This window comes from Mobula hypostoma, chromosome 23 (genome assembly GCF_963921235.1).
Source record: "Mobula hypostoma chromosome 23, sMobHyp1.1, whole genome shotgun sequence".
Taxonomy (NCBI): Eukaryota; Metazoa; Chordata; class Chondrichthyes; order Myliobatiformes; family Myliobatidae; genus Mobula; species Mobula hypostoma.
In genome coordinates, this window is record NC_086119.1 from 20,509,227 (window position 1) to 20,524,389 (window position 15,163).

Sequence of the window (15,163 nt, forward strand, 5' to 3'; positions counted from 1 at the left end):
CTACTGCACAGAGTCTTGTCACCTTCAGAAGTTTTCTGATGACTCTGCCATAGTTGGATGCATCAGCAAGGGAGATGAGGCTGAGTACAGGGCTATGGTAGGAAACTTTGTCACATGGTGTGAGCAGAATTATCTGCAGCTTAATGTGAAAAAGACTAAGGAGCTGGTGGTAGACCTGAGGAGAGCCAAGGCACCGGTGACCCCTGTTTCCATCCAGGGGGTCAGTGTGGACATGGTGGAGGATTACAAATACCTGGGGATACGAATCGACAATAAACTGGACTGGTCTAAGAACACTGAGGCTGTCTACAAGAAGGGTCAGAGCCGTCTCTATTTCCTGAGGAGACTGAGGTTCTTTAACATCTGTCGGATGATGCTGCGAATGTTCTACGAGTCTGTGGTGGCCAGTGCTATCATGTTTGCTGTTGTGTGCTGGGGCAGTAGGCTGAGGGTAGCAGACACCAACAGAATCAACAAACTCATTCATAAGGCCAGTAACGTTGTGGGGGTGGAACTGGACTCTCTGACGGTGGTGTCTGAAAAGAGGATGCTGTCCAAGTTGCATGCCATCTTGGACAATGTCTCCCATCCACTACATAATGTACTGGGTGGGCACAGGAGTACATTCAGCCAGAGATTCATTCCTCCGAGATGCAGCACAGAGCGTCATAGGAAGTCATTCCTGCCTGTGGCCATCAAACTTTACAACTCCTCCCTTGGAGGATCAGACACCCTATGCCGATAGGCTGGTCCTGGACTTATTTCATAATTTACTGGCATAATTTACATATTACTATTTAACTATTTATTACTATTTTTCTATTACTATTCTATTACTATTTATTATTTCCATGACTATTACTATTTACTAGTAGTAGTATTACTATTACTATTTCTATTACTATTTATTATTTATGGTGCAACTGTAACGAAAACCAATTTCCCCCGGGATCAATAAAGTATGACTATGACTATCTACTAGTGCCAACAGTTTGACGTCAACATAGGTTGAGACAAAGCCAAAACAGTAACCTTAAGCTTTAAGAATATAAAATCCATTCTGTATTTCATAGTACAATATTCTTAACCAAATCTTCTAATCTACCATTAGCACTCATACAAGAGGTTTGCTACATGTTTTAATGGTTATATTTTTAATAGAAATGTTTATTACACAGGGGATATGTATTAGATTACTCTTAATTCCCTGCAGAAACATAGGTTAAATTAATAGGCTCTAATGACCACAGGACCGTAAGACATAGGAGCAGAATTAGGCCACTCAACCCATCAAGTCTGCTCCACTATTCAATCATGGCTGATTTATTATCCCTCTCATCCCTATTCTCCTGCTTTCTCCCTATAATCTTTGACTCCCTGACAAACCAAGAACCTATCAAAATCTGCTTTAAATATACACTAACTTGGCCTCCACAGCCATCCGTGGCAACGAATTCCACAAATTCACCAGCACTGGCTAAAGAAATTCCTTTTCATCTCCATTATAAATGGATGTCTTATTTCAAGGCTGTGCCCTGTAATGCTGGACTCACCCACTATAAGAACATCTTCTCCACATCCACTATCTAGGTATTTCAATATCCAATAGGGTTCAATAAGTTTCCCCTCATTCTTCTAAACTCTAGCGAGTACAGGCCTAAAGCCATCAAATGCTCCGTAAACGTTAGCCCTTTCATTCCCAGAATTATGCTAGTATCTCATCTCAACCCCCTCTAATGCCAGCACAAACTTCCTTTGCCTAAAACTACTCTCAATACTCCAAGTGACTGATGGCTTATAAAGTCTCAGCATCACATCCTTGTTCTTATATTCTAGTCCTCTTGAAATGAATACTAACCTTGCATTTTTCTTCCTTACCACTGATCTCAACCTGTCAGTTAGCCTTTTGGGAATCCTGCACTTCAAAATCCTTCGCACCTCTGATTTTTTAATTTTCTCCCCATTTAGAAAATAGTCTATGCTTTTATTCCTTCTACCAAAGTGGATGTTCATATACTTCCCATCTTTGCCCACTCTCCCAAAACGTCCAGACTCCCTGCTTCCTTAACACTACCTGTCCCTCCAGTTATCTTTGTTTCATCTGCAAACTTGGCCACAAAGCCATCAATTCTGTCATCCAATTCGTAGGCATATAACCTGAAAAGAAGCAGTTCCAATACTGACCCTTGCAAGACACCATTAGTCATTGACAGTCAACCAAAATTGGCCCCCTTTATTCCCACTCTGCCTCCTGCCAATAAATCTTCTATCCATGCTGGTATCCTTCTTATAATATCATAGGCTCTTATCTTGTTAAGCAGCCTCATGTGCACTACCTTCTGAAAATCCAAACAAAACATCCACTAACTTTCTTATTTCTATCCTGCCTGTGATTTCTTCAAAGAATTCCAACAGATTTGTCAGGAAACATTCCCCTTAAGGGACAACTCAGCTACATTAAAATTTCAGTGCATCTTTATAGCTGCATAGAACACTAATCAGAGTAAAAAAAAATCAAACAGTTTTAGGATGTAGTAAAGCAAGAACAAAACGTACATTCCTAAAATTTATCACAGCAGCAAAAAAAGCAGAACCTCATCTAGAACAGATGGTACCAGGGAAAGCTGAGACTTGCTTCAGGGCTCATGTGCAAATCAGAAGTGTTCTGTGACTTTAGCAGGCAATTCCATACATCTAAGATCCTTTAACTGCCTTGCCAGACCCTTTTAGGTGCTCACACTAAGTGCTGAGTAGAGTTGAAGGAAATCCAAATGGTGGTTAAAATAATATCCCTGTAACATCTCCCTTCACCAGTGTGGGTGATTAGCTTCAGGAATCCATCAAATGACATACTGCTCATTTTAAAAACCTATGCAGTCTGCACCATAGATTTAATTCTCTTAAGTCAAGTTAACCAGGCATTCAGGAATAGCTTGTGAAGTATGTAGCTTCACTGGAAAAGTGAAAAGTGAGGAGCTCATCTCAAGACATTCATGTAGATTATCGTCTCTTCTTGAATATTTTGTAAAGATTCTTCCCCATCAATCTTTTCCCTTTGCTGAAGATGGTATACATTAAGGTGGAATCGTGTATAAAAAGCAGAAATGCAAAACAGGTCATGATGTATCAAAAACTAATCATATTTAAGAAAATATAACTGATGACAAAAGCCAATCTTCACCAACTTTGCTGAATAGTCAGAATCAATATTTATTATCACTGACAAGTGTCATGAAATTAGTTGTTTTGCAAAAGTACAATGCAAGACAAAAATTGCTATAAGCTACCAAAAAATAGTGCAAGAGAGGAATACAGGTGTCCCCCACTTTTCAAATGTTCGCTTTACGAAACCTCACTGTTATGAAAGACCTACATTAGTACCCTGTTTTTGCTTTCAGAAGGTGTTTTCACTGTTACAAAGAAAGGCAGCGTGCGATAAAAAATCAGCGCGCGATAAAAGGCAGCGCGCACCCCAAGCAGCCGCTCTGCCCCGGATTTGGAATGGCATTGCTTAAACATGTTGCATTGAGCAGCCATTAGCAAGATGAGTTCCAAGGTGTCGAAAAAGCCTGAAAGAGTAAGGGTGTTACACTTAGCGTAAAACTAGACATAATTAAGCGTTTCGATCATGGTGAACGAAGCAAGGACAAGTGAGTTTGGCTTGTGTGAGTTGACGAAGATGATGTTGAAGAGGTTTTGGCATCCCATGACCAAGAACTGATAGATGAACAGCTGATGCAATTGGAAGAAGAAAGGATAACAATCGAAACCGAATGCAGAAAGTAAAGCAACTGCGTGAGATTTTCGCTGCAATGATAAAGTACGACTTTAATTTTGAAAGGGTACGTAAGTTTAGGGGATATTTGCAGGATGGTTTGAGTGCTTACAAACAACTGTATGATAGAAAAATGCGCGAGGCTCAGCAGTCAAGCAAGCCTTCCACATCAGCCACAGCAGACGACAAACCTCGACCTTCGACATCAAGGCGGGCAGACATAGGAGAAGATGAGCTGCCCGCCCTGATCGATGATGAGATGACACCCCCGTGTCCCACCACCCCAACACCTGGGCCCCGGACAGATACTGTACCGATTCGCGAAGAACGCAGTGGTAGCCGGGAGGCACACAGCACATCTTTAAGAAAAAAGCCGAAATAAACATGCTAATTAATTAGGTGGCGTTGCTTGCAGGCAATCGTTGTAGAGAAGTATTTCTACTTTATATAGGCTGTGTATTAATCATATCATTCCTGCTTTTACTATATGTTACTGTTATTTTAGGTTTTATGTGTTATTTGGCATGATTTGGTAGATTATTTTTGGGTCTGGAAACGCTCACAAAATTTTCCCATATAAATAAATGGTAATTGCTTCTTCACTTTACGACATTTCGGCTTATGGACTGTTTCATAGGAACGCTCTACCTTTGGATGGCGGGGGAAACCTGTAATGAGGTGATCTGTTCAGTTATCTGATGGCAGAGGGGAAAGCAGCTGTTCTTGAATGTGGTCTTCAGGCTTCTGTAGTTCCTCCCCAGTAGCAGTAAAGAGAAGCAAACATATCTAGATGGTGAGTGTCCTCAACAATGAATGCAACTTTTTTGAGGTACTGCCTCTTCAAGATGTCCCTGATGGTGGGGAGAGTTGCGCCTGTGATGGAGGTGGCTGAGTCACAACCCTCAGCATCCCCTTTCCAGATTGCAGCCTCCATATAAGGCTATGATTCAAACAGTCACAGTGCTCTCACTGTGCATCTGTAGAAAATTCCAAGAGACTGTTGTGACATACTTAAACTCCTAAATGAAGTAGAACTACTGGTGTTCCATCTTCATGAGTGCATCAATATACTGGGCTCATGATAGGTCCTCAGATGTTGAACCCCAGGATGAAAATCTACTTGTACTTTTCAGCATTAAGGATTCCATTGATTCTGACCAGATTCACCAACTCCATTTGCAGAAGTGCAGCCCTAAACCCACAGAGAACTTCTGCCATGCTTCATTCTTGGCTGCATACACACATCCATGTAGCATTCTCCAGCTCTTCTATGGACAAACTGCCTCCTGTTTGAGCCAGAAATTTCAAATTTTGACTCATCAGACCAGAGCACTTGCTGCCATTGTTCAACACCCCAGTAGGGATGTTTTTGTGTCTAGGTGAGTGTCTTGGCTTTGCTTCCTTTTCAGAGGAATGGCTTTTTGGCAACAACCCTTCCATGAAAACCACTCCTGATAAGATCTTTCCGGGCTGTGAGGGGAATACTTGGATCCAGTGGTTTCTGTGAGTTCAGAGCTGATAGCAGTGCTAGACTTCTCCAGATTTAGAAGGGACTTTATCTCTCGTCTGCTGCAATCACATTTTGTGGCCCTCAACTTGTGTTTCTAGTTCTCAACCTTGTCTGTTTCTTTGTGCGTCTTCAAAAGAGTTTCTGCAGCACATCTTGAAACTCCTGTCTGCTGTGAAATTTCTGCTTTGGAGAGATCTTGCTGATGCAGGATGACCACCTTGTGTCTTGTTGCTATGCTCACTCTTGCCATGGTATATGAATTGATTATTTAAAGGTTAAACTGCCACATCTGCCACACCCTCACCTTTTAGTTTGGTTACCCTTCACCTAGTTTGATACTTTCTACACCTGTTTCTGTTAATCAGTTTAGTTCATTCAACTCACTGTCATTGATCTTGTTTGTTACCTTTGTTTAATCATGTACTAGACTATATTACCGACGAAGTAATCAAGCTTTTATTTGAAAAGTAGTCTATTACTTAACTTCCTTTAATACAATACAAATATTTCTCTATAACATTTAATTTTTTTGGAGAATGAATATTTGGAAATCCAAAATTTACTCTTTTCTACTGCCACACTAAGACAGAAGACAAAAAGTAAACACTTAAACAAAATTTATTCAAAAAATCTAGGGTGGCTCAGACTTTTGCATAGTATAGTATATACAGTACATAATGTCACTATGTACTGTACATAAAGATGACCCCACCATGATAAAGTAGTGGTGGTGGGGGTGTAGGGGTTGATCAGCCTTATTGGTTGAGGAAAGTAACTGTTTGAAGCCTGATGGTTCTGCTGTGGATGCCATGTAGCCTCCTTCCTTATACAAGTGGGATAAACAATCCAGGAAGGTGGTGGGTGGGAACTAGCTTTTTCCCAGCACCTTTCTATACATACATGTCTTTGATGGTGATGCGTTGGGCAATTTTCATTACCTGTTATAGAGCTGTAAACCCGTTTTAAAACTGCTTTGGAATAATGTGCACCTCCTGAACAATGGGTAGAAAGGAACAGGAAGAAAAAAAAATTCTGAATGATTAGCCCTAAATAGGACGCAAATTAAACCTTACTATCTACATTTCCAAAATCACACTTACATATTGATATTGGACAATTTTACAATAACAATCTATGATTTTTATACCTTACCATAAATGATCCTCCATTTCTTACCTATGGTGAAATTATCCCCTTTCAAAAGGTGGACCCAAGAGAAATGTATAAAGCTCTTGTTTTAAATATAAAATCTTATGCAGGTATCACATTCACATCTTCAGGTTTTCAGTTGCACCGGGAGCTATGGACCTCAGATGCAATTTCAATCTCAATTAAAATTGAACTGCAATTTCAATTATTTGCCACATGAGGGCTTCACACATTGAAGAAATTCAGAGATCGGAAGCTGGAACAAGTGTTCCATTTATGCAATTGCTGGACATGCTCTGAAAAATAAATCTCCTGATTTTTAACAGCAATTCAATGGCTCATATTCTTCAATCCATAGAAATCTCATATCTGAACTATTTATACTGAGAACACCAATGTAAACTATGCTTTTACCAAATTACCCTTGGGTCTGGGAAAAGTGAGAGCTGGACCTGCAGTTACAAGTTCAAATGAGAAATAGCTCCCTGAATCCTACTTCATAGATGAACTAGCATGCCTAGTGAAGTAAAATGCATGAATTTAATTCACATTAACAGACTAGAAATTTATAATAGCCCTTCACCATTTTGGATAGTAGGAATCGCAAATTCACTTTTAACATCAGACTTGGGCTATCTCATTTGCCTTTTTATTCAAAGCTCCAAATACCCCTCTGGTAGATTCAGATCACCTGTACCCTTTAAATAGCAAGGATCTTGGCTAACAATTCCTTAAACAAAAAATTAGTTTTGAGGTACAAGATGATCGAATTGTGTCCCTAATCAGAATCAATACTCTGAAAAATAAATGCCCATTAACAGGAGGGAGAAAAGTGCAAGTTGTAAACACTAATTTCTTCGGTAAACAAGTAGGAACCCACCATGACTAACACAAGAATAAATATGAAACTTTTACACTAATATGGAAGTAGGAAAAACACCCCTTTTCTCTGACAATATTAGCTACCAGAGCAATTCCGTTAACAATCATTCCAGATTACACTGTAATGATCAAGATATTCACAGACAAAAAAAAGCAAAGATAACATATGAAAACTAGCTAAATCATTCCATCTGAAACTAGGTCAGTTTTATTCAAGCTGATCCCAAGCCACCAGAACAAACATTATTCTTAGATCAAGCAAGCTCAGAAATCTCATTTTATTCAAAGCATTGGTGAAAGTACTCTATTGTCTTTATAAGCAGCTGCAGTTTTATTGTGAACAAAAATAGAAGCAGATAATGACAAATAGCCCCTTAAGCGAGTTCTGCCTTGAATTTGGCTGGTCTAATGTAGGTTTCAGCTGTACTTTCCTGCCTGTTATATATAATCAACAATTTCCCCTTGGCTTAGTCTTCACAACTGATCAGAGAAGATTCATGACCCCAATTTTGCTTCAATCAACCTAAAGTGGATTTACACTTATTCTGAAATTTTTCTCAGCTCTATATATCATTGCAAGGCTAGCATCTGCACAAACATTTACCTGTTAAGTCCCTCGAAACCTTGTGATTCAATAAGCACTTCTCATTCTTTTAAATTCCAATGCATAAAGGCTGGTGCTATTCTAATTTCCCTTGAGAGACAATCCTTTCATCCCAAAAAACAACCCAGGGAACCTTCTCTACATACCCTCAAGCAAATCTCTCATTTAAGGTGACAAAAACTTCACACTATATTTTACATATGCAGTCGTTGCCTTGTATCATACATATTCCTACATTATCCCATTCGCAATAGACACCAACATTCCAAAAGAGTACCATGTGCTTAAAACAAGCATGTAAATAACTATCTTTACTTTCAAACCTTCTGAAGCTTCCAGTACAATGTTTCTTTCTCAACCTATGGATGCAAACCCCAATTTTTCAGCTCTGACAAGTCATGAAAAGGGCCAAAGTTTGTAAGCTCAGCTCATCTTTCTCTTGGACAAAAAACCATAGCCCTTTGTATGTTTGAAATAAATGTTTATTACTGCACAAATTACAAGCAAAAAGAAAAAAATAAATGAGCAAGTGAATGCAAGCAATTATCTATTCAAGAATCATGCTTGCCCATTAATATGAATATAAATTTCTACAACTTTTTTTTAAAGTGTCAAACCTTCTCAAAGCAATTGGCGGAATAATGCTGGAATTTTCAGAGCGAGACCTAAAAGAGCAAGTGAATGACTGGTCTGAAGTATTTAAATCAAGGGAAAAAGCACAATATTCTAATTTTGAAAAGTGCTATGGCAGCTTTTCCTCTCAGCTTAACTTGCAAGGTTGGTGTCTCATTTGAATGATAGCATCTCACTGCAGGGTTGAATACGCAATTTTATGCATCAGTGACTTGAGTGCTACTCATGATCCAAGGTGCCATGTGCATTTGCAGCAGTTCAGTTTAATGGCACCACTTGCAACACATGTAGATTGATGTCAGGATTCACAGAGATAGCAGCACAAAGAATTAAAATTTTACTTTGGTCTTGCATTTTGTACCAAAGTTATAAGGTTCTATATAGGTTTTAGGCTAAATCATTTTTCATCAATTAACATTGGTATTCTTTTCTCAATTTACATTGTTTTTAAGCTTTTCAACATAATGTGGCGTAACACTTCATCTGCATCCACAATTAACAGAATGAACAGTTCAGGGAAGGTTGTGGCAAACCTAGCCCATCAAGGTGCCTAAGGCTCAACTTAAGACTAGAATTGCCCATTGTGCATTTGCTTTCCCACACTTTTCAATACCGTTTAACAAGAAAATTTGCATGCAGATTCAGAGCCAGATGGAAATACATTTCACACCGAACCTTTGGCAGCTGTCAAGGAAACTTTCATCCCATCTGTCTGAATGAAATTTGAACCCAGAACCCAGATGTGAAAATTGCTGCTACATTAGTTGTATTGTTCCAAACTGAAGAGTATTGATCTGATTGGTAGCCTTCGTTATGACTACTCTTCTCACTGACAGATTAAATGTTTCAGAGGAAGATTTGCAGTGATTCTTCTGTGGTTTTCCCTCCTACAGTGTTTGGGTTTATTGAAGTAATTCAATCCATTGAACATCAATGCTACCACTGTATTTGAATTAGTTCCCTTATTTCAAATTCCCATCTTGCAGCCTTTATATTGCTTACTGCTAATAACCATATTACACAAATACTTTAGAAGAAAACACTTAAATGCAGATGCACCAATTTAAAGTAAAAAGAGGGCATCAAAATGCCTGTTATTTCAAAAAGACTCCCCTATCGAAAGCTCAATTTATTATCAAAGTACAAATATGTCACCATATATAACCTGAGATTTGTTTCCTTGCAAGCATACTTAGTAAATCTAGTAACCAAAATATCATTAAAGACCATGTGCAACAGGACAGACACAACTAATGTGCAAAAGACAAACTGTGGAAATACAAAAGAAATAATAATAATAAATAAATAAGCAATAGATATTGAGAACATGAGATGAAGAGTCCTTGAAAGTGAGTCCATAGGTTGTGGGAACAGTTCAGTTAAAGGGGCAAGTGAAGTTGAGTGAAGTTATCCCCTCTAGTTTGAAAGCCTTATGGTTGAGGGGTAATAACTGTTTCTGAACCAGGCTGGTGAGTCCTGAAGCACCAGCACTACCTTCTCGATGGCAGCAGCAAGAAGAGAGCATAATCTTGATACTGGGGGCCCCTGATGACAGATGTTACTTTTCTGCAACAATGCTTTGTCTAGATTTGCTCAATGGTGGGGAGGGCTTTACCTGTGATGCAATGGGCTACATCCACTTCTTTTTGTAGGATTTTCCTTTCAAGGGCATTGGTGCTTCCGTACCAAGCCGTGAAGCAAGCAGTCAATATATTTTGCACTACACATCTATAGAAGTTTGTCAAAATTTTAGATGACATGCCAAATCTTCATAAACTTCTTAGAAGGTAGAGGCGCTACCTTGCTTTCTTTGTAATTGCACTTACGGGCTGGGCCCAGGACATATCCTCTGAAATGATAATACTGAGGAATTTAAAGCTGCCGACCCCCTCCACCACTGATCCTCTGATGAGGACTGGCACAAGGATCTCCAGTTTCCTCCTCCTGAAGTCAATAATCAGCTCCTAGGTCTTGCTGACATTAAAAGGTCGTGGCTCCACTCAGCCAGATTTTCATTCTCCCTCCTAGATGCTGATTCATTGCCACCTTTGTCTATCGACAGTGGTGTCATCAGCAAACTTAAATATGGCATTGGAGCTGTGCTTAGCCACACAGTTGTAAGCATAAAGCAAGTAGAGCAGGTGCCTAAGCACCTATGCTGATGGAGATTGTGGAGGAGATCTTATTGCCAATCCAAATCTTCGTGGATCTACAAGTGAGGAAGTTAAGGATCCATCACACAAAAGAGGTATTGAGGTCAAGGTCTTGACCCTTATTGATTAGTTTTGAGGGGATGATCGTATTGAATGCTGAGCTGTAGTCAATAAAGGGCATCCTAATGTATACAACTTTGTTCATATATTCTAGGGTTGAATGAAGAGGCATTCAAATGGCATCTGCTGTGGACCTGTTGTACCGGTAGGCAAACTAGAGCAGATCCAAGTCACTTCTCAGGCAGGAAGTGAGATGTTTCATCATCAACCTCTCAAAACACTATCACTATGGATGCAAGTGCTACTGGAAGACCAACATTGAGGCATCCAACAACTTTGAGACATTAGCACTAGGTTATTTTGGAGGGGGAAGGGGCGAAACAAATAAACAATGGTGAAACAAAGTACTGAATATTTTGTGATATTAACACATTTTTTTCTAAACAATAATGTAGTTTAATTATACGAATATGGGCCCCTTAAGTATTTTTTCACAAAATCCACCTTCATTATTCTACCAACAATATGATCACTTTGGTGCTGTGCAACATTTTACAGCAATAATGAAAAACAAGTTAGGATATGCATAGTGATTAGTGCAATGCTATTACAGTTTGAGACGGAGTTAGAGTTAAACTCCTGTGTCGTCTTTAAGGAGTTTGCACATCTTCCCCGTAGAATATTTGGGTTTTATCTGGGTGCTCTGGTTTCCTCCCACTGTCCAAAGGCAAACCGGTTAGTAGGTTAATTGCTCCATGATTAGACTGGGGTTAAATTGGGGGTTGCTAAATGGTAGTGCTCGAAAGCCTGTTCTGTGCTGTATCTCTAAATGAAATATTCCTATAAACACTAAAACCCATTTTGTAAATCTTGTCCATCACAGGTAAAGACCTTCCTACCACTGAGCGCATCTACACAAAGTGCTGTCGCAGGAAAGCGGGATCCATCAGGAACCCCCATTACCCAGGACAGGCTCTCTTCTTGCTGCTGCCATCAAGGAGTTGGTAAGAGAGCCTCAGGGACCACACCACCAGGTTCAGGAACAGTTATTACCCCTCAATCATCAGGCTCTTGAGCCAAAAGGGATAACTTCACTTGTCCCATCACAGCATTGTTCCCACAACCTATGGACTTACTTTCAAGGACTCTTCATCCCATGCTCTCAATATTTATTGTTTGTTTATTTTTCTTTTTGTACTTACATCGCTTGTTGTCTTTTGCACATCAGTTCTTTGTCTGTCCTGCTGGCTGCAGTCTTTTAATGATTCTATTGTATTTCTTGTATTTACTGTGAATGCCCTTAGGATTGTATATGGTGATATGCTTATTTTGATGATAAATTTATCTTGAACTTTGAAAATACGACAGGTGATTGATACGTTTGTGGCCTAAGGCAGAAGGAGATGAGATACAGATCTCATAACATGCATGTGCAGTTCAACTCTTGAGTGATTATGCAGAAGGTTTGAAGTTAAGAACTCATCTCCGTCTACCTTAGGCCACGAACTTATCAATCACCCCTGCTGTGGACCACTTTCTCGAGGTCCAAGACACCGACTTCTACAAAGATGCTCCACGACTGCTGGACTAAGTGTGTAAATGTAGGAGAGGACTACGTTGAAAAATAAATGTGCTAGGTTTTCTAAAATTGACTCCTTCTGTCTTAGGCCACGAACTTATCAATCACCCCTCATATATCAACTTTGAGCATCATTGATTATAACAAGTATCATACAACCCCTTTAAGTAATTTTAACAAACTCATTTTGAATCACTTTGATATTCTGATATTATTATATCTGGAAATTATATACAGGATGCAATACAGCACACAGAAACTTGCTATTCAGCCCAGTCAGGCTGGGGTTTATGCCTCACAAACCTTCTCGTCTTTTCTCCACGTAACTATTTATTTTTTTTTTCTCTCTCTCTTTCTCCCTCTCTTTCTCCCTCTCTCTCCCCCTCTCTCTCTCTCCCTCTCCCTCCCCTTAAAAGTTTCAAAGGACTTCAAAGACTTGCATATATTATTGTGATTGCCACATCACAAAAAAAAGTTATGTTGGTTCAGGGATAAGTACCAACCAGAAAACCAGACATACTTCATTTCCAAGTGACCATCTTATACTAGACTAATTCTGTTCTGCAAGATAAATTGTCTAATAAATGACTAAATAAATAAAAACACACACACACAACAAAAAGTTTTAAAGGCTTTATTTAGGGTATTTCCTGATCCTGTAAAGCAGGCATAACAAGCTTATCATCAGTATTTTTTGATTAAAAACTCATTATCCTTTCCCGATTGTTCCATTAAAGACTAAAAACCAAGTTTCTTTCAGATACATTTTTAAAAATTAAACGTAGAATTGAGGCCTATCTGGCTTCAATACCAAACCAAGACATTATCGAAAATGCAATTTCAGAAACATCAAGAGATTTAAAAATACTTTGATGTCCTTTCATCAGAAATAAATGTTCCTAATATTTATAATTTTCATCCATCCATAATTTCAAGTTACTATCTTGGAAAACAAAGTTGCTAATGATATTTCCTAAGTTTACATAATGCTGATATTATCAAGGCTAGTATTTACTGTCTATATCCGAAATAGGGGTAAGGAAGGGGAAAATACAGTGGTGCTACTTCATTAGGGGTTTGAGGAGAAATGACAGGTTACCAAAGATTCTTGCAAATTTCTGTAGACATACTGTGGAGACCATTTTGACTGGCAACATCACAGCTTGGTGTGAAGGCTCCATCACAAAAGGCTGCAGAGGTTTGTAGACTCAGCTAGCTTCATCATGGCCAGTACCTTCCCACTATCGAGGACACCTTCAAGAAGTGGTGCCTTAAGAAGGTGGCATTCATCATTAAGAACCTTCACCATCCAGGACATGCTCTCTTTTCATCAGTACCATCAAGGAGGTGGCATACCAGCCAGAAGACCCACATTCAGTACTTTAGGAAGTTTCTTCCGTCATCAGATTTCCTCAATCCTCTACGATCACTATGGTATTATTCCTTTTCTTTCACACTATTTTGTAATGCATAGCAATTTTATGTCTTTGCACTGTACTACTGCCAGAAAACAAATTTCATTTCATATAATGTACAATAATGATAATAAACCTGATTCTCTTTCCTGCTGTTGTGTGCACCATAGATCATCAGATAACGGCTGGCAGATGTGCAGCATGACTATTACTTTCCACTTACTTGCCCAAGCTTGAATGTTTCTCTGGATCTTGTCTGCAGTAAGGGCAGATGTTTCCATCTATCCAAATCCTCCAGGTCACAAAATTCAAAATTGTGCAATTCCAATTAGGTCATTAATGAAGCAGTTAGGAGATGCTCTTATAGCAATGTTCAGAGACAACTATCCAACAATCATTTCCTTTTGTGCAAATTAAGGGTCTATTCTAGCCAAAGGCAAATTTTCTCCAAGATTTTCACTGATTTCAAATACCACCAAGACTCTTCAGATACACTTAGAAATGTGCTGCTTCATCCTCTGGATTCAGCGTTTTAACTATTTTGGAAAACTTGGGAGAAAATTTGCTGTTAGCTGGAGCTGCGTGGAGGGAAATGGTCATTGTACGTCATGTGGTTGGTTCTTCAGGAGTGCCCTAATCAGTTTGGAGTTGAACAGTCATAGCAAAACCCTAACTGAGCGTTGGTGAACAATATTGGTGCTGCCTAATGGCAGTGTTGATGACAAGTTTTATTAAGCTACTGATAGGGATGTAATGCTAGATTATAATTTATTGTGGACAGGGCATTAAAGTAGATGCCAGTGACGTATCTGTACTGGCACAACCTGGCTACAGGCGTGGCTGGTTCTGAGCAAGTGTTCTGGACTTCGTTGTATCCACTACTTTAACAATTTCTATCCATCAAGCTGGATGTGATGGGTGGGGATCTAAGGAAGAAAGGAGAGTAATCACTCAGCACATCTGGTTGAACATGGTTGCAACTCATTCAGCTTTATCTCCAGTAAGCTTGTCATAGTTGATATAATGTCTGTCAAGTTACTTCCCATTAATTACTTAATTGCAAACAACTTGCTTCAACACCATCAGATGTGGTTATATTGAAGCTAGAAGCAGTTAAAACTTTGCATTGTTAGTGTTTTTCCTTTGTACTTGCTTGATGCAATGATGTGGTAAAATAATCTGTATAGATGGCATGAAAAAACAGTTTTTCTACTGTACCTTGGTACATGTGATAATAATGAACCAAATTAAATTAATTTAATTACTTTTAAATGCTTCTTGTCTGTTAAAAGCTCCTGTACCCAAGTATGACAGAAATGTAGAAATATTACCACAGAGCAATGGAGGTGAATGTCAGAGAGATTTAAAAGGAAGTTACATAGATAAATGAGAAAGGAATAGAC

At 39.0% G+C, this 15,163-nt stretch overlaps 1 protein-coding gene across 8 annotated transcripts in view; it reads right to left on the reverse strand.

Moving 5' to 3' along the window:
- git1 (G protein-coupled receptor kinase interacting ArfGAP 1) overlaps positions 1-15,163 on the reverse strand; it is a 233,902-nt gene that overhangs the window by 120,340 nt on the left and 98,399 nt on the right. The window lies entirely within an intron of this gene.